Source organism: Bos indicus, chromosome 16 (genome assembly GCF_029378745.1).
Source record: "Bos indicus isolate NIAB-ARS_2022 breed Sahiwal x Tharparkar chromosome 16, NIAB-ARS_B.indTharparkar_mat_pri_1.0, whole genome shotgun sequence".
NCBI lineage: Eukaryota > Metazoa > Chordata > Mammalia > Artiodactyla > Bovidae > Bos > Bos indicus.
Window position 1 is genome coordinate 69,837,288 of NC_091775.1, and position 18,246 is coordinate 69,855,533.

General features: G+C 45.4%; 1 protein-coding gene across 1 annotated transcript in view; it reads left to right on the forward strand.

Moving 5' to 3' along the window:
- The first annotated feature begins 2,509 nt into the window (after nt 1–2,509).
- The window catches only part of PTPN14 (protein tyrosine phosphatase non-receptor type 14), a 190,219-nt gene continuing 174,482 nt past the window's right edge, over nt 2,510–18,246 (forward strand). Inside the window, exon 1 of the mRNA XM_019976219.2 lies at nt 2,510–3,069. The gene's annotated coding sequence lies outside the window, so the exon portion shown is untranslated. The remainder of the gene's footprint in view (nt 3,070–18,246) is intronic.

Sequence of the window (18,246 nt, forward strand, 5' to 3'; positions counted from 1 at the left end):
GGTTTCTTTGATTGGGGAACTTATTTTGTTTTGCTTTTCAATGGTTTTAAAGGTACAAAATTAATAAATTAATGAGAAACACCTTGGAGGCGGGAGGAATCACGGTGGCCCATGAGATTTGGCCTTTATTTGTAGTTTAAATTGGGCTTAGAACCAATTGAAAGATTTGGGAGCATATTTAATATTGACAAGTTCCTAAAATTACAAAGTTTGAAATAAATGTGTAGTGATGTGTTTGGAGCTTATCCCATCAACCAAGCTCCTAGTCACTCTGATGCATATTGAGGAAACTCAAGTATAATGAAGACTTAGGCAACGGGTTGCTTTTTTCTCTTAGAAAAGAAACTTGTGACTACTTTTATATATTTACCTAGAGAATGAAAGTTTTTTAAACCACTTTGTGGGCTTTTAAATTACTAAGGCATTTTTTTTTAGAAGTAAAATTATTTAACATAAAAATGAGTTCATAGGAGTAGTACTAAATATTTTTTGGTGGTTTTCTGTTTTGCCATTGAACACCCAGCAACATTCTTAACATTTATTTTGATTCTGAAGGCAGTGTGAAAACAGTCCTTTCCCCTAAGACATCCTGGCTTTATCACTTAGCTTCCTCCATAGGCATGCCATCTGCCAAGAGGAGTGTATATTCATCCTTCTTCAGACTGGGAAAGACTTCAGAGATGAACTCCTTCAACTAAGCTCTGAAGTTCATGTCACACTCCACTTCACAATCAAACTCAGGCCTACAGGTGAAGTGGCTTGCTCAGGGTCACCCAGGTACAACTGCTGTCTACATACAAGTCCTTTCTCTTCTACACAACAGTCTCAGCATGTTGTGCTCCAGAGTTTGGTAACAAAGTGACTTTTGAGCAAAAATACACAGATGCCACGTCTTTTCCTTGAAACCCCAAGAGAGTCTGTAGGCATTTCCTTATCTCTGATCTTAATCCTGTCCTGGTTAAATTTTACAGAGTTTATAAGTTTGCATTTTGGGGCCAGACACACTAGGGTCCATTATCATAGTATGCTTGCTGTGTGATCCTTGGTGAGACAGATAATGTCTTCACGCCTCACTTTCCTCATCTTACAAATGGGGATAATAGTACCTGAGCACATGAAGTGGTTTCCACACTTTTTGGTGGACAATAAGGCACTCCCTAATTTTTTTTTTGGAAATCTAGCAAGTCCATATTGAAAGTATCCAGCTATTTCTTGGAAGTTGGAGAAATTAATCTTAACTCTCTTCAGCCTTTTTCCTTCCATCCCTTTAAGGTCTTCTCTGCTTCTTTGTACTTTTGGATATGGGCAAATGCTCAGAAAAGTCACGTGACCACAGATTTGTACCTGATGGGTACAGGAGACTCTTCCCCAAGAGCCCAGGAATTTTTCTGAGTTGTGGGACACGGAAGGAATTTGGAACGACATCCTCAGTGGCAATTCTCCGAGGACCCTATTCAACCTAAGAAAGTATTGCTCGAGTAAGACCACAGGCTCCTAAAGCATCATTTTTGCAATGCCAAGGACCACAGAAAAACAGGCAAATCCTTTAATTTTTACAGCTACAGAGGCCAAGGCTTTCAGGGACGGGGACACTCCTCGGCCGGTGACGGCAGGGCAGGTCCGAAAACCCAGGCTCCTAGGCCTGGCTCCCAGAGCCTGGTTCGTCTTACCAGCTGCGTCTCATTAACTCCACCTCCGAAAATGCTAAGGAAGTTTCCTCCCAATGCCTACCCCGGCTGGGTGGGGCGATTCTGTGGCATGGAAAGAACCGGGAAAACGGTTCTAACTCCTTGGGTACACTAATTCCTTGGGTATACTAACTCCTAGGGTACACTAACTGTGCGATTCCCGGAGGAGCGGGTGAGGGGTGGTTTAGACGCGGGTTGGTACCCAGCGGTTCCAGGAGCCCTGGACAGATAACTTAAAAGATTGCCTACTGTGGGAAGCCACCCTCCTTTCTCCGGGTCTGTTTTCCCTGTGCAGTGACTGCGTGGGGACATCCTGCTTGGAGCGGTCCGCCGAATAAGGTGGCGCGCTCTAGGTCGGGGTGGGCCAGTCCCCGTCGCGGCCCCGCCTCTGCAGGTTGCGGAGTTCTCGAGGCGATTTTTCCTGCCCCACCCCCGCCCCCCGCCTTGGCCCCGCCCGGGAGAGGCGCTAGGTGGGGTTGCTGTGGTCCCTTCGCCTTCCCCACTCCCCTCACCTCTTACTCCAGGGGAGTTTCACCCCGTCCTCCCTGCTCAGCCCTCACCTTTGAAAACCTTCTCCCAAAGCCACCACATTTATAAAAGTGCGCGACTTCTCCCTGGCCTGCAGAAGGAGCTCCGGCAGCTCGGCATTCCTCGGATTCCAGCGCTGTGACGTCCCCAAGGACGCGCGCCCGGGGCTCGGGAGCCGGGGCTCCCCTTCCCGCGCCGCCCCCCCGAGCCCCCGCGCGCGCGCCCGCCCGCCCCGCCGCATTCCTCCCCGCCCCCGGCGCGCGCCCCGCGCTCCCCCCGCGCCGCCGAGCCGGGCCCGGGGGTGGGGGAGCCGCGGCCGCCGGCGCCTGCTCCGTCCCCTCCCACTCGCCAGGCCCCTTCCTCCCTCCTCTCGCGGCCGCTCGCATTTCCTGCCGCTCTGGCTCTCCCGGCCCCTGAAAGTTCGTCCCAACTTTTCTCTCCCCGGGGAGGGCGCGGCGGGCGCAGTCCGGGGGCAGGCTGCCGCGCTCGTCCTCGCTCCGCCGCCTGCCCTCCGGACGCCGGTCCTCGGCGAGCAGCCGCCACTCCGTGGCCCCTGGCGGCGCGTCCCCTACCACCTCGGCCAGCCTCCCCGTCCCGGCCCCCTCTCTGGCGGGACAGCCCCGCGCCGGGGTGGTTCTCCTTTTCCCCCTTCTCCGGGCGCCCCCGCGCCAACTCTCGCGCCGGGATCGCGGCGGAAACCTCCCTCCCCTTTCGCCTCCTCCGGCTCCTTCCCTCCGCCCCTCCTCCGCCAGCCACTGGAATCAATTCCTTGGGGGGACTTGGGGCTCCGCCGCCCGCGGAGGGCAGCCTTTCGGCGCGGGACTCCGGGGTTCCGACGGGGCCATGTAAGCAGGTAAGCGGCGTCTGGGGCGGGGAGTCGGGCCCCAGGTTGGGGGCCGCCCTGGGCGCTCCGGGCGCCTTGCCGATGACTTGGGCAAACGCTGGCCACGCTGACTTGGGATCGGCGGCCCGGGACGCCTGGCAGGGCAGCGGGAGCGCGAGGGGCCGGGCAGCTGGACTTGTTAAGTGGCGGTGGGAGCCGCCAGCTAATGCGCACGGCTCGGAGTTACGATGGAAGGTGTGCGCTGTCTGCAGAGTGACGGTGAAACTCACACTCTCGCCCCCTCCTCCCCACTGCCGTTTTCTTTTGGGGAACCACAGAGGGCCTAGTGAGGGCAGCTGAGATACCCAGACGGCAGGGGCCGGAGGAGGAAAGCCAAAGACGTCGCTGCCTCTCAAGCTGGAGAGGGTCCCCCGCCGCGACCCTCCTCTGTTCCACACCTCCCCGCCCCCGTCCCCCCCACTACCCAGGAGACAGGATCTTGAGAGGGAGAAATTTCCATGCCCTTCCACTAGGCCACAGCCTTGCCACCAAACTCCTGGGGTTCTTGGCCCCTACTTGGGTGGTCGGCCGACTCACAGGGAGACCCTGTGGCCCCCTAATTTCAGAGCAGGTCTCCACCTCGAACGCCCCAAGTTCTGAGTATTAAAAAGTTCCAAGGGTGGTATTCAGACACCGTCTCCCCTTTCTCCTGGCATGACCCCTACTTCTGGGGTTTCAACGCTCGGAAGGGGTTTTTCACCTTTTTGAGGAGCAGTGACGGAGCGCTGCCCCGACCCCCCTTTCCTTCCCACTTCCTCCAGGTCCCGTCACCCCTATCCCACCCCTCCCTACAGCTTAAGGCCGATTGTGGGCTTTCGCCTTCAGTCCGTCCAGGGGCTTGCTGTTGCTGGGTCTTTGTGAAGCTGAGGAATTTCCAGACCGGCTGTTGATGGGTTACAGGGTTTCCACCAACGTGTGACTTTCTTCAAATAGGTTAGTTCGTTGGCCCATTCATTCAACAAACCTAGTATGGCAGTTTCTCCCCTGGGCTAGGAACTGGGGATACAAAGATGCTAAAACAGGATGTAACTGCAGCCTGCGGAGGAAACACACTGGCTGATCTGGAAGTAGAGTGTCCTGAGAGGGCCTGGGAAGGCTAGGTCCAGAGGTGAGGGGGCCAGGTGTGCGCTGAGACTGGAGAGTTAAGGTGTTGCTCACCTAGAGGACCAATTAGGAAAGTACTTTGCAGGGGGGAGGAAAGAACTTGTGCAAAGTAAGAGTCATCCAAAATATGGGTGCAAGGAGATCATACCTAGTAGAGAGCTGGGCACTGAAGGGGGATTTATGGCTTGGTTGGTTCAGTGTAGTCAGGACAGCTTTTTTTTTTTTTTTTTTTTAACATCAGATATTAAACTGGAAGCACTAAGGAATCAAGTAGCTTCCAGCGGCGCACACATCCCTCTCTTTGGATGCCTGATGCTGGTTCTGCAACAAGCAATGGGTGGGGGACCATCTCCATTTTCATTGACACTAATTGGCTCATTCTCGTGCCTGGTTTCATCAGAATGGTACTGATTCCCTTTTAAAGGGCCACCTGACAGCAATAGGTGATAATACCGCAGCTTACAGAACCTTGTATTGAAGTTGCGTTATCTTTTGGTGATGGCGTTAAAAGCATGTGCTTTGGGAATGATAGCCTTAACGAGTGGAAGCTGGAGAGCACAGATGCCCTTTTGCCTAATCTGGGCGTCTGTGCTGTGCAGAGTGAGTTCGTGTGTGTGTCATTGTGTTTGTTGTAGTATTCTCCACTTTCCCACGTCATCGCGGCATCAGCACAGTTGGAGGAATGACTTTTCCTTCCTCTGAAACTTTACGAAAAGCTGAACGCCTTCTAGCAGATTGTCGTCGCCTCCTGGTCCAGGATTCAGCAGATCCTGCCTAGAAAGCTTTTTATAGCGCAGGAGCCTCCTGTGCCTGGTTTGCCGCTCAAGGGGCCTCTTCACTGGGCTGAAGTGGCGGTGTAGTATTATGCATAGTGGCTGCGTCCTGGCCGAGGTGGCGAAGTCCAGCTCTTGGTGACCTCAGACCAGTACATGTGAGTGAAAAGAGCACACTGCTTTCCTACAGTGCTGGGTAGGAAGTTGCCTCAACCTCCCCCAACCGCCCCCCCCCCCCACCAAAAAAAAAGAAAAAAACAAAAACACACCTTTCTTTATCTCAAGAACAGCCCCTGGACAATGGCTTTCCTGAAGGTCCTATACCTTCAGGAAAATGGCTGAAGAGAAACTCTTGCTATTCCCAGGTACCGGTCCAGCCTCCATCATTGGCTTAAACATATAGTTGTTATTATTAACACTTTAGATATTCAGGTGTGTGTGGACCACGTGGAACAGATAGCTGTAATGGCGAGAGCATTTAGACTATTTTCATGTGGAGGAATCTTAAAAAAAATCAGAGAAAAATTAGGATGTTTGGGAGAATTCTTTTCCTGAGTAGATGAGCCAGAAGTTGACAACTATGAGAACTTCCCCCCGCCCCAGTGCCTTCCCTCCTTATTACGGGTTTCTGTTTGGGCTTCAGGGATGTGAACATATACCCTTGGATTGCACCTTGTCCCCACCTGGGTTCCGTATTCTTATCCTTTGTCACCTGCAATCCTGCATTCGGACTTCTTCAGTCACGAAATGCTGTGCATTTTTTGAACTCATTCTAAGCCTCAGTGAGTGTGTCTTGTTAGAGATAAGGCAGGGGAAAGAGATAAGATGAAATCTTTAGCCAATTCAATTATTGCTGCTTGTGCTGCTTGAAAAAGAATGAGGGAAAACAAGCACGTTTTGGTGGAGAAGAGGTTAAAATTGATGTCTAAAATAAGACTCTGTGGTCTCCCCTTACTGATTTAATTTACCCTCCCCCCCTCCCCCGTCTGAGCCCCGGGGAGGGCTTATTGAATGGTTCAAGGGGTGTGTGTAGCAAATTCAGCAGCTTTTCTGGCCTGTTGGTGTGCTGGAGCCAGAGATCCAGGGTTGGGAGTTCGAGATAAGCTCAGTTTGTGTCCCAGCTCTGCCGTCTTTTAGCTGTGATGTTGACTGAACTTTGCAGCCCTTCTGAGTTTCCATTCCTTCATCTCTAAGGTGGGGGCAGTGGTTGTTAACGTGCCAGGATACTTGTGGGGAGTTCTGCGTAATGCCCTGTGCCCCTCTGCTAGCAGGGCCTCCCTCACACTGAGTAGGTGTTGGGTCAAGGATGGCTATTTATATGTTCCAGGAGTTATATGTGGCCATGAATGTGCTCTTTGTGTGCCACTTTTTCCGCAGCAGCCTGAATGCACATGTGTGCCAACATACACATAAGGCTTTGTCTTTGACCTTTTTTTTTTTTTTTGGTCTGTTGGCTCAAAGCAAACATGTTGGCTGGCAGCTGCTAGCCCCTCATGTAGAAGGAGGGTGTGAGCTGGACCAGGCAGTAGGTTAGTTTAGGGAGGGAAAGCCATGTAGACAAGGGCAGAAAAAGGGATCCTTTCCCCCATATACTGCTTCCTATAATGAGAGTCTAGTGCTAATACAAGGATCCTTGCATTTCTAATGTTGAAATCCAGTGAATTAAATGATGTTAGAATAAATCCGCCTGCCTTTAGCAAGAATGCAAAAGGTAGCCGATCGGCACAAATGAGTCTCTGCAGCCTTGCTCTCCTTCTTTGAAGCTCAGGTCTAAGGAGTCAATTGCAACACGCCTCTCAGGTCCTGCCAGCTTCAGGTCGCTTGAACTTTAATGTTGCCTTTCATCCGAGAAGCCTGAAGTATTTGGCAAACATTAACTCACTGATCTTCATGTCAGCCTCCCAGCAGGAGGGGATGTTAGAAGAAAGGAACAACTCCTAAAACGTCAGGAGGACAGGTGTGTAGTAACTGTTCCAGAAGCTGAACGGATTGTTAGAGCCAAAAATTGATTGAGGATCCTACATGATACAGGATTGCAAACAGGTCCCAGGTGAAAGAAGACCCTTTTGAAGAGTAGAGGGAGAAAGTTTAGGAAAATGCAGATCAGGCGGTGGTTTTTGCAGTGGATAGGGAGAGGAAATCGCATTGCTACGACCAGCCATTGCCTTTGCTGTGTATTGCATGCATGCTGATTATGAAAATAAATAATCTCTGAATTATTTATAATTTTGAATGAGAGGATATGATGCAGTTCTTGTGGATGAGGATTTAGAGTAGCTGAGGTGAAAGGTAAGTGACTAAGTACCTTTTTGTGGGATAGGAGTGGTTACGTGTCCCAGTTGGAGTATAAATGGCATATGAACATTGTTTCCATTTCCTTTCCCTTTTTCCTGTTGGTTCCATATGCCTTGGCTTGGTTTTGTTTCACTCTCCACTCAAGCTTTTGTTGGACTTGTTTTATGGTCCTTGCTACTGGAAAAAAAACAAAACAAAACACATCGTGGCCAGGTTTGGATCAAGCTTGTATGTAAAATCTGATACGAGGCTGATTTGGCTTAGTTCCTGAGGGGACTGCATTAGGCCCAGCTCAAGGATTTCATCCTGAGCCTGGTCAGTTAGCTTGACCCAGAAGTCTGTTGCCTTTCCAGAGGTCCTGTAAACCCTAGGTGGCCATCCCATCCGTGCTTGATGCTGGTCAACGGGAGGTGTCTGGTGAGAAAAGGAGGAAAAGCGTGGCATGACATCCTCTGTGAAGCTGAGCATCCTCTTCACATTTGTGATGTTTGAGATTTTAGTACTGACCGATATTCCTAAATCGGGGGGAGCTTTACTGTGAGGGCTGCTGACTTGATCTCCTTTGGCTTCATTGTTGAAAACTAGCAAAAGTTTCTGATGCTTGTCTTTGTGCAAAGTGTATCTTTTCCCAACACTTCATTTCCTCAGGTCTTTGGGAATCTGTCTCCCAGGAGTTCTTTCTTTCACACTCCATTCCCTTCAGGTAATTGGGACATTAGCTAAGGCGGTAGTGAGCCTCAGAATCACCTGGGGGGCGCATTAAACACTGTTTGCTGGTATTATCCCCCATGCCCACCCCAGCTTCTGATTCTGTAGGTCTGGGGTGGGCACTGAGAACTCGCATTCGTAAGACGCTCCCAGGTGATGCTAATACTCCTGGGCCTTGGCCCAGCATTTTGAGAATGGCTGAGCCATTTTGGTCCATCCCCCCGTCAGCCTTGCGTTTTTCACTGCAGTGGTTTGAACGATTCTGGTTCTGGTGGTTTTGGAGCTCTGGAGAGGCTGGGAGTCATTTAATGGTAACTTATTCCTGGCTAGGCCCATGGAGAGCATAAATTAGATGCTTCTATTTTAATGGATTTGCATGCTACCCTCTCACAGTTTGGTTTATCTGGTACTTCTGTCCGTCTTCTTATCCGCTATACGTGCCCAATCCTACCTGTCTCAAATTGAACTCATTAGTTTCTTGCCACAAAAGCTGCTGCCTCTGTATTTCCTGTCTTACTGACATGAATTGAGTTAGCTGCTGAAGCCAGGCACTTGGAGTTCTCTTCAACATGTCACTCTTTGTAAGCACCCAGCGCCCCCGCCCCCGCCCCTCAAACCCCCGTAACAAACCCAATTAGTCCTTAGATCCTTTGAGTTTGTGTCTCTAAAGTATCCTTGATTTGTTCCTTTCCCTCCAACACCACTGCCTCTTGGGATTGTTCAAGAGCTTCAAAGGCTGTCTTTCACATTCTCTTCGTCTGTTCTCTTAAAGAGCTTTTTAAAACGCAAACCTTTTATAGTATTTAAATTCTCACTGTGCTTCTTAGTACCTGTATGATAAGGCTTCCTTACCCTGACTACCTTTGCATTCCCATCTGCGGTTCTTCTTGTCTCTATATGCGAGGGCCCTAAGACCCTAAGGGTGATGTGTAATCCCTTCTCCTTTATTCCTTACATTCCGACCCAGACTGACCTGTTCCCCTTGGCTGCCTGCTTAGCCCCCGAACCTTCAGCTAAAGCTTTCCCTGCCCTGACACTCCTTCCCACCGCCAGTGAGGCATTCCTTTCTTTATAGTTCCAGAACACTTTGCAATTAGCTCTATCGGTAATTTCTGTCTCACCATATTATTTATGTTTACCTCCCTGTCTCCTCTACTAAGTTATAAGCTTCTCCCGGCAGGACTTACATTTTATTTGGTTCAGAATCTCTGCCCTGTATGGAGGTTGGCTAGAAAGAGCCACAGCTTACCTTTACTGGTGCTGACTCTATCCCAGTGTTCTTAGCACTTTCTATTATGTCTTTCAACAACCCTGTAAAGTAGGTACTATTATTATTGCTGTTATGCAGAGAATGAAGTGGAGCTGACTTTTTATAAAGAAGTGTTTAAATAATCCATGAATAATTGCATTTCTGAAATGCTGACCTGGAGGTTTAGAGCCCAGTTTGGTGTGGAATTTATTGTTTATTCTTTAATAGGAGGTATGGCACGCTGGGAAGATTATATCATGTTGATGACTGCATGTGATTTTCAAAGTTAAACAGATATCAGTCCTGTTTATGATACACATCTTATTTGTTCATTTGAGGAGGCGAATCACATCCCTGAGCTGTTTTCTCGAGCTCCCGAGACTCTGGCTCTTGTTATTGTTTTGTTTTGCTTGGTTACTTTCAAACATGTAGTTATTTTCTTTCTCAGTTTTTCAAACCTAGGAAACCTTGCAGATCAAGCGAGTGTAAATATCACACAAAAATGAGTAAGCAGGAACATCTGGGGCTTAAGGCATAAAACAAAATTGTTTTCACAAGTTTAGAGGTACTATTGATTAGAATATGTTTAATTTCATTTCTGTGCATTATTTTCTTTAGTGCCTTATATTAATGAGGAAAAGGTAAATCACTCATTATTCAACCTCTGAGTTGCTAGTCTTTAAAATGGAAGAGAGAAACCCTCCGTGACACTGTCATAGTGGATACCAACCTGTCCTTAACCAAGATATCCTGCTCTGCATGGTGGTGGTGTTTAGTTGCTCAGTTGTGTCCAGCTCTTTGCGACCCCTGTGGAGTGCAGCCCGCCAGGCTCCTCTGTCCATGGGATTTCCCAGACAGGAATACTGGAGTGGGTTGCCATTTCCTTCTTCAGGGGATCTTCCCAACCCAGGGATCGAACCCATGTCTCCTGCTTGGCAGGTAGATTCTTTACCACTGAGCCACCTGGGTTCTGCATAGAGACCCATGTAACAAGCAGCACTGATATCACTGATGTTATCCCCCAAATCATGAGATGGGCTTTAGTCATTATTTCAGTTCTCAAGCAAAAGGAATTAAGGCAGATTTCATGGTCATGAAAGTGAGTTTGTTATGAATTACATGTACATACTATATATACTTGAGCTTGATCCTTTAAGGTTCTCCACGAATAACAACCCTCCCTCTCCCTCCACCCGCGCGCCACCCCCCCCCCCCCCCCCCCCCCCGCTCCGCAACCAGTGTTCCTCTGATTTCTTCAGCTTTATGTCCTGCTATTCCCCAGGGTTCTGCCACGCTGCAGCTGTTTCCTGAACAGGTCCCAGGAATCCTAGAGCTCAGCCATCCTAACCTGTCAAAAGCATCTTCAAAGGTCCACCGTAAACACCACTCCCCTGGACAGCCTTCCTGATCTCACCCCCCTCGACCGGGCCCCTCTGCCACTTTTTAAAAAAACTTTATTTCTTTATTTGGCTCTATCAGGTCTTAGTCGCCGCAGGTGGGCTCTAGCTCCCTGCCCGGGGACTGAACCTGGGCCCCACCCTGGGCTGTCTGTGTTGGGAACGTGGCGTCTTAGCTGCTGGACCGCCAGGAAAGTCTCCCCTCTGCCACTTCATCTTGGCATTGACCTCTCTGTGCTCTGTGTCCTGGTTAACCTGTCTCATCCCTCTCTTGAGCCTGCCAGCTGCCCAGGAGCTGCCACTGGCCTCACTGCTCTCCACGCCCTTCCTCCACCCTGGCACAGACTGCCCCAGACTGTTGCTTCTCTTCTGCTGCTGGTCTCCTGCTTGCCCCGGTGATCCCCTCTAAGGCTACCCCTTTTCTCTCCATGACAACAGTTCCTTCAGGAAAGACAGTTATCTCGACCTCTCTTTGTCACCTGTCCTGCTGCTGCCAGTGCGGAGACCAGTCCACCCTCTACACTTCAGAGTCTTGTTTTAAACACATCTGGGACTTCCCTAGGGGTCCAATGGGTAAGACTCTGCGCTTCCACTGAATGGAGGGTAGCGGGGTGAGGTTTCATCCTTGGTCGGGAACTAAGATCCCACATGCTGTGCGGTGCAGCCCCCCAAAACAAACAAAAAAAACACGTCTGAATTTTCCTTCTCTTGATTGAAATCTAGTTTGCCTTTTGATACTGTTCAGAGATACATACACCAGTCATAAAAGTGAAGTTGAACCTTGAACAGTGTGTGTATTGCGGGGGCACCAACCCTTCACACATTTGAAAATTCTCATGTAACATAGGCTTGTGTACCCTCCCCCCCGCCCCCATATCTGTGGTTCCACATCCCTGGATTCAACAAATGCAGATCAGGTAGCACTGTAGGCACTGCTTATTGAAAACAGTGCAAGTATAAGTGGACCCATGTAGTCCAGATCACATTCAAGGGTTAACTGGGTAAAGAAATACCAGAAAGACAATAAACCCCAAATACAGGGGACGCGGTGGTAGTGAAGGTGAGGGGAGAGTGTAGTGTTCTTTTATTCCCTAAGCTGAGTGGTTGGAACATGAATGTTCACCATGTTCTCTTGTATGTCTAATGTACTTAATTTTAACAATACACAAAGCTGCCCAAGGTCAAGTGCAGACTTAGCTGAGCTTTCCAGGCTCTGCATGCATAGCTCTTGTTTCCACCTAACCTAACTGCTAGCCTGGGCTGGAAACATTTCTCACGGTTGAAACATTGTGGCTTTGACTAATGTCGACTGTTACTCTTCCATGAATTCCTTTTCCCATCTGATCACATACTAATTTCTTCTGTTCTATATCTTCTTAGATGTTTTGTCCGACATTCCTTTTTTATCATTTGGAAGAGTTCCTTGTCACCTGGTCTGTCTTCTTTTGGTCTTCTCCTCATTCTTTACTGATATGCATCACATTAAATTATAGCTGTTTGTTCATCTATCTCCCCACAGTTTTGAGCTCTTTGGTGACATGTTTTGTAGATTTATTTATCTTTGGGTTCTTGGCAGCTGCTGCAAAGTAGATATTCAATAATTGCTTGGAATTGTTGAGTCATAGATGTAAGATTAGGGTTTTTAATTGAAGTAATTTTTTTTTTTAAAGAGCGTGTCCAAAAAAACTTCAAAGCAAATTGAAGGAAGGAATAGCTTGTGGATTCAGTATCAGAAATGTAGACTGTAGACTGAATTGATTTATACATGTGTGTGATAAGTCACGTCAGTTGTGTCTGACTCTTTGCAACCCTATGGACTGCAGCTTGCCAGGCTCCTCTGTCCATGGGATTCTCCAGGCAAGAATAGTGGGTTGTCATGCTCTCCTCCAGGGGATCTTCCCAACCCACGGATCGATTTATACATGGATTTCATAAGTCAAACCCATGGTTAGTTCTAGACATTGTTTCTTCTGCTTTCCCCATTTACCTTATGGTGACGGGGGATAGTGTAATTGTTTTGGTTTGTTCTTGTTGTTCAGTCCTTTCCCCCCACAATCACGGACTGTGCTGATGTTTTCAGTAGCAGTGTCCGAGAGTCTGTGTGAGTCTAGGTATGGAAGTAGATCTGGGCTGTGAAGTGGTACCACTTGTTGTAAGGGTGACTTCTGCCATCCATGCTACTTGCTCTGGGATAGAGAAGCAACACGTCCTTGTAGAGGAGAGGCAGCAGGGTTTATTTTTGCGGCAGACGTGTCCCACTGCAGAGCTATGATAACCATAATGAAGGAGGATTATACTGTATTAGGTTTATGAAGGGTGTACTGGTCTGTTACCAGGGTCAGTGGTGACAGCTCAAGCCAGCAATTAGGTTTCATTAAAGACTCCAGCAGGCAATTAGCATTCGTTTCTGCCAATGAAATCCTATGATCTATTAAGCGTATTCTTTTTCATTAGACATTTTGTAAACTGTGCTTTACATGACAGAGGTACACTTTTTTTTTTTTTTTTAAGACATACACACGTCTCCAAATTATCATTTGCAAAATGGGCTTTTAGACTCTCTGTGTTTAAACCTGTTGGCTATAGTAACATTCTGGGTGGATTGTGCTGTTTTAAAATCTGTATACTTTTAAACATTCATACAGGTTCTTTTATTCAAAGACAAGGAGTTTGTTATGGAATATTATATAATTATGTGATTTATGAGGGGGAAACAGTGTGACTGATGTGAAACGAATTATAATAAAACTCTAAAATAATGAAATGACACCTACCAGTTTTAATTATATTCTCTAGAAAATTATTGTTTTACTTAAGAGGCATCTAAAAATAAAGGCTGGGAAGGATGATTTGTGCTGTGCTTCAGCTGAGCAGCTGTTTGGTTGTTTTGAAAATGAGGCTTATTTTCCAAGGGGTGGGTTTGGTACAAGTGAATGTTTCATGTAGCTTCATCCTTAGGCATGCGTTTAGGCATTTAAACTTTGCCTGTGAATATGATGTGATGTTTACACTTACTACATCATTAAAAGAAATTTCCTTCCTCCTCTGTTTCTGCCTATTCCAGTCCTTTCTCCTCGCTTCTTTCTTCTTCCCTCCCTTCCTTCTTTTGTAATAAATTGCCTTCATGTGGAGGACTCTGATAGGTTAATTGGGGTTTCCCTGGTGGCTCAGTGGTAAAAAATCTGCCTCCAATGCAGGAGACATGGGTTCAATCCCTGGGTTGGGAAGATCTCCTGGAGGAGGAAATGGCAACCCACTCCAGTATTCTTGCCTGGAAAATCCCATGGACAGAGGAGCCTGGTGGGTCTACAGTCCATAGGATTGCAAGGCGTTAGACATGACTGAAGTGGCTGAGCACAGCACACACAGACAGGTTAATTACTGTATATGTATCAGGGATGATAAAAGGGAGAATTGCAGAGTACAGCCTGTCAAGCTGGAAACTTGGTGTAAAGGTCCGTACAGATGTCTGTTTCCATGTAGGCTGTCTTCCTGTTGTTTGATTCTCTTGATTCATTTATTATTTTTCTCATTTGTAGACTGCTATCCCCACCCAGAGACAGAATGGTAATAGTGGCTGAGCATAGCAGCTTGAGAAGGAAGCTGCTGAGAAGCTCCTAGAGAAGGAAATGGCAACCCACTCCAGTATTCTTGCCTAGAGAATTCCATGGACAAAGGAGCATGGCAGGCTACAGTCCATGGGGTCACAGAGTCAAACACATCCGAGCGACTATCACTCACTCACAGCAGCTTGAAATCTGTGTATATAAGCATATTAAAGACTCCAAGAAGTCTTGCAATAAACAAAAATAGGTTGAATTTATTTAAGGACTTTTTTTTTTTTAAGTCAATTTTATGGAACATGTAATCTCAAGGGACATGAATATTATATAAAATACTTTCTAGGAAAATCTCAGTTTAGAAGGTGGCTGTAATAGAGAAGGCTTGTTTGTTGTCTTTAAGAAACCCCACGTCTAAATTAGAGAGTATAGTGACTTAGATTATTAACACGAATAAACATTAAAAGTCTTTGTAAGCAGACTAGGCTAACTTTATACTTTTTATTAGTTGAATTTTGGTGGGGGGAGAGGCACAGAACAAGAGCAAGTTTAAAATAAAATATCAAGACTTTGCTTACAAACCAACTTTCAAAGAAAGTTGTAGGAATAGTAAACATCTAACTTTATGTATTTGTACTACATAAAGAAGAGTAATGTTCCAATTGGATTTGAGGCACTACAGCAACCTCATCTTTCAAAGAAAGATCCATGTATCTTCACTAATCCATCTAGTTTAGGCCAGAAGCTGTGATTAATATATACACTACCAAAAAATCTTGATTCTCTAAATTTTGGCAGCCAGCCATTTCCCCCACTCCCAGCCCTTATCATTCTGCCTAAAGAAAGCAGTCTGGCTTAGGAGGTATAAACCGTTGAGGGCTGTAGAAATGTCACTGCAATTATTTTATTAATAGCTGCCACTGGGGCAGTTGTTTTGTGTAACTGGGCATTTAACACAGATGCTGTGACTATCACATGACCAGTTTTTCTCTTCCATGGCCTTTTTATTATCTCTAGCTAATTTGCTCATTATTTCCTTCAGTTTTCCCCACTTTCATTCCTGACCTTTTGCGAAGTGGAACTTTCTGTATGGAAACCCCTTTTCCTGTACAACCTTTCAATTCATAACAGTCTTATGAAAGAGAAGTTATTTTTATCTATAGTTGATCTTTGAGACATGTAAAAGAGGTTATTAGCTAACGAATCACGGCTACCAAGTGGAAGAAGTGGATTTGAGCTCATTCCACAGCCCAAGTTCTGAACTGCAACCCTAGGCCCAGAAGTTGATGGCAGGTCAGGGACATCTGTTCTTCCTGCCTTCCTCTTTCTTTCTTTCCTTTCATCCATTTGCTTAATAAATGTATCTTGATGTTTTTGAAGATGGGGATGTTTTTCTGAGGTCTTAATCTTTAGGAGACTCAGCAACCATTCAGGTAGCCACTAGGCACATGTGAGCAGATGGCAACTGAAATGTGACTAGTTTGAGTTGTGGTGTGTTGTCTCAAGTATACACCAGATTATTGCAGAATTAGTACAAGAACAGCTACAAAAAGAATGTTAGGTATTTCATTGTAATTAAAAAAATTTTTGATTACTTCTTGAAATACTTTTCAGATATACTGAGTTGAATACAGTCTATTATTAAAATTAATATCTTGTTTTCTGTTTTGCTCTTTAAATGTGACTATTGGAAAATTTTAAATTACCTATGTGGCTTGCATTAGTGGTCCACATTATGTTTTGAGGACATAATGAGTCCTTGAGGACAAGACTGGTACAGATGGTTATCCAACTAAGCTTGGGACACCTAACCCCTGAGTGATGCCTCAAGACTGAGGGAACAGGGGATGTAGACAAAAATTAGAAATAGTTTTTGGTGATGGTGAAAAGCAAACTTGATGGTGCCTTAGGATGACCAGCAGAGAGAGGCTAATATTAGCTGGCATTTATGTACTACTTACCATGAGCAAGTACTTTGTCAAGCACTTTAAATGGATTATCTTTTCTATCCTTGTAACAACTCTGTGAAATAAGTGCTCTCATTGGCTTATTTTATAGATGAGGAACCTCGGGCTTAAAATGGCTAAGGCACAAGATCCTACACTAAACACTAGTAAATACTAGTATACTGTGTAAATGCGCAGTAAATACTAGTTTTCTGTGTAACACCATTAGCATGCAAATTCAAGTACGTGAATGATGGGACTCAGTGTCAAATCTGGGCACGAATCCAGAACGTGTACTTGTAACCCCTCTGCATCACTGCCTCTCAAAAGCAAAAAAGAAAACATTACCTGGAATCAATCAGTAACAGGTCCTTGATTCATTCCGTGCCTAGGAAGGACACACGTTCCTCTCCAGCCCTGGCTGCCGTCATCTTTGAGTTAGGGAATGCAGGACAACCATCGATGACATCAAGTTATCAAGAAATGGTGAAGTTACGCTGAGTTTACTCTCTTTACTAATCCAGGGTTGTCTTAATTAGAAAGGTATTTACCAGAAGTGTGCTTCAGATTGCTTTTAACTGAGAGACACTGATGTATCTCATAGCAAGTACAAATTTTGTAAATATAAGTATTAGATCTTTTTCCTTAGTATAGCTGTAATACTTTTCAAAAATTGGTAAAGTGTATTTTACAAATCTATTTAATTTTTTAGCCTTTGTTCTTATGTAAACATATTTTTGTAGTTTTATAGAAATGCCCCTGCAAATATGCATGTTTTTCATCTTTTTTACTATCTTAATAATGAATGTTATATATCTACATGTAATTGACATACTGTGAGCTCCTTTTTTTTGTTGTTGAAAATACATTTATATTTCTTGCTATCTCATAAAGAATATAGTGAGAATCTTCACATTAACAATTTTTTTGAAAGTCTTTATTGAATTTGTTACAATATTGCTTGTTTTATATATTTTGGGTTTCTGGCCCTGAGGCATGTGGGATCTTAACTCCCTGACCAGGATTCAAACCCCAGCCCCTAGCACTGCAAGGCAAAGTCTTAACCAGTGGACCACCAGGGAAGCCCCACATTAACAGTTTTAAAAAATTACTACTGAATTTGTTTAATGAATTTCTGTGAGTAACAGTACTTGTTCTAATAAACACAATTCTTGAATCATACAAATGTAGTGGAATTTCAAACAGGTCATAAATAAATTCAGAGGTAGCACAACTTATTTTCTGGTAAGTAATGTCTTTTCAGACCTTGCTTTTGCACAGTGTTTGATGACTAGAAAGTGGATCATCCCTGAAAATAACTCTTGCTTTTGTCTGTTTTTTGTTTTTTTAACAATTCCCTTCCTTGTAGTCTGACAAAAGAATTTGATCAACCCGGAGTTCTTACTTTCTAAAACCGAGTAACCTTTCACACTAGATTCACTTTGAGCATAATTGTTCACTAATCTTTATATCATTTAATGCAGAAAAAAGTGTGTTGGGTAGAATTACTTCTGTTATAATTATGATCTGTATATATATATATATTAATATAAGTGAAAGTCGCTCAGTCATGTCCAACTCTTTGTGTCTGAGCCACCAGGAAAGCCCAAGAATATTAGAGTGGGTAGCCTATCCCTTCTCCAGTGGATCTTCTCTACCCAGGAATCAAACCAGAGTCTCCTGCATTGCAGGCGGATTCTTTACCAGCTGAGCTACCAGGGAAGCCCTATATTGATATAAATGTAGCATTTAAAAGGGAATTAAAGATATATAAGTAGCTGCTTTATCGATAAAAATAATCATAAACTTGTTACATCATTCTAAGTTAGTTAATTCTTGGTGCTTGTTGGCTTGCCTTATTTTATATAAATGTCTTTGGTAAATGCCTTTGAGTTTCATCTTCTATTTTCTCACAAACATTTTTCAAATATGTTTTCCTATATCAGCTACTCTATACCTTGCCATATTTTCATGACTGTTGTATTAGTTTTTGATATGGTAACAAAAGAGGTTCTAGCATCTCAGTGGCTTATGACAACACGTATTCCCTGTCCATGTGATGTGAGTGCTGCAGTGTGCTGTGGCTCCAGGTGGCTTGACTGGGCCTTGGTACCA